A 2,280-nucleotide genomic window follows, 5' to 3' on the forward strand; every position below is an offset into this window, starting at 1 on the left:
TGCCTTCCCCACAGAGTATTCTTGGCTTCTCTGACAAATAGCAGTTGACCATATATGTGTGAGTAAATTTCTAGGATCCTAATTCTCATTCAGATTATGTATCTGCTTTTATGCCAGTACTGCATTGTTTTGATTATTGTAGCTTTGTAATATAGTTTAAAATCAGGAAGCATGGGAGGAGACGCGGGGGCCATTTTGTGAAGAGACAAAGACTAAGCGGTGCGGCTGAGTCGTCGACCTCGAGCAGCAGTTGGCTTCTCCACGTAGAACCCGGGAGTAGGAGATTCAGAATCGAATCTCTTCTTTCTTCCCCCTCCTGTTTTTCAGCTTTGTGAAGAACCTTAACATCAAAGAAAATGGCCAGCAATGTCACCAACAAGACAGATCCTCGCTCCATGAACTCCCGTGCATTCATTGGGAATCTCAATACTCTTGTGGTCAAGAAATCTGATGTGGAGGCGATCTTTTCAAAATATGGCAAAATTGTGGGTTGCTCTGTTCATAAGGGCTTTGCCTTTGTTCAGTACGTTAATGAGAGAAATGCCCGGGCTGCTGTGGCAGGAGAGGATGGCAGAATGATTGCTGGCCAGGTTTTAGATATTAATCTGGCTGCAGAGCCGAAAGTGAACCGAGGAAAAGCAGGTGTGAAACGATCTGCAGCGGAGATGTATGAGTCAGTACCAGAACACCCTTCTCCGTCCCCTCTACTCAGCTCCTCTTTTGACTTGGACTATGACTTTCAACGAGATTATTATGACAGGATGTATAGTTACCCAGCACGTGTTCCTCCTCCTCCTCCTAGTGCTCGGGCTGTAGTTCCTTCAAAACGCCAACGTGTATCAGGAAACACCTCACGAAGAGGCAAAAGTGGCTTCAATTCTAAGAGTGGACAGCGAGGATCTTCTTCCAAGTCTGGAAAGTTGAAAGGTAATGACCTTCAGACCATTAAGAAGGAGTTGACCCAGATAAAACAAAAAGTGGATTCTCTACTGGAAAGCCTGGAAAAAATTGAGAAAGAACAGAGCAAAGGAGGAGTAGAGATGAAGAATGATAAGTCAGAAGAGGAGCAGAGCAGCAGCTCCCTGAAGAAAGATGAGACTAATGTGAAGATGGAGTCTGAGGGGGGTGCAGATGACTCTGCTGAGGAGGGGGACCTACTGGATGATGATGATAATGAAGATGGGGGGATGACCAGCTGGAGTTGATCAGGATGATGAAAAAGAGGCTGAGGAAGGAGAGGATGACAGAGACAGCGCCAATGGTGAGGATGACTCTTAAGCACATAGTGGGGTTTAGAAATCTTGTCCCATTATTCCTTTACCTAGGCGCTTGTCTAAGATCAAAATTTTCACCAGATCCTCTCCCCTAGTATCTTCTTCAGCACATGCTCACTGTTCTCCCCATCCTTGTCCTTCCCATGTTCATTAATTCATATTGCCCTGCGCCTAGTCCCATTTTCACTTCCTTTGATGCTCCTACTAGTTATGTTAAGTCTTACCCTGTAATTTTTGCTTTTAATTTTGATACCTCTTTATGACTTAACAATAAAAAGGATGTGTGGTTTTTATCAACTGTCTCCAAAATAATCTCTTGGTATGCAGGGAGTACAGTTCTTTCCATTTATACATGAGCTCAGTAGTTGCTTCCCTAACTGCAAAGGCAATCGCATTAGTTGAGTAGCACCTGAGAGCAGCTTTGAGTTAGAGGTATGTGTGTTATACCCCACATAAGAGTGCTATGTGGGGCTGTTCAACACAAATGTAACAATGTATTTTTGTGAATGAGAGTTGGCATGTCATATGCATCTTCTAGAAAAATAATTAGTGTAATAGTCTTAAGATTTGTTTTCTAAAGTTGATACTGTGGGTTATTTTTGTGAACAGCCTGATGTTTGGGACCCTTTTTTCTCAAAATAAACAAGTCCTTATTAAACCAGGAAAAAAAAATCAGGAAGCATGATTCTGCCATGTTTGTTTCTTCTCTAAAATTGTAGTGGCTATTCAGAGTCTTTGTGGTTTCATGGGAGTTTTACAATTGTTTTTTCTATTCTTTGAAAAATGCCATTGAGGTTTTGGTAGCAATTGTATTGAATCTATAAATGACTTTGGATAATATGGCTATTTTAATACTATTATTTGTTCTAATCCATGAACATGGAATATCTTTCCATGTATTTATGTCCTCAGTTTCTTTCATCAAAATCTTATAGTTATCAGTCTATAGATTTTCACTCCCTTGGTTAAATTTATTCCTAAGTATTTTACTATTTGTGATGCTAAT

General features: G+C 41.0%; 1 pseudogene; it reads left to right on the forward strand.

Moving 5' to 3' along the window:
* Positions 1-211: 211 nt before the first annotated feature.
* Positions 212-1,946, forward strand: LOC123389633 (annotated as a pseudogene).
* The last annotated feature ends 334 nt before the right edge of the window (positions 1,947-2,280 follow it).

This window comes from Mustela putorius, unplaced genomic scaffold, assembly GCF_011764305.1.
Source record: "Mustela putorius furo isolate JIRA1106 unplaced genomic scaffold, ASM1176430v1.1 tig00003988_pilon_pilon_pilon, whole genome shotgun sequence".
NCBI classification, from domain to species: Eukaryota; Metazoa; Chordata; class Mammalia; order Carnivora; family Mustelidae; genus Mustela; species Mustela putorius.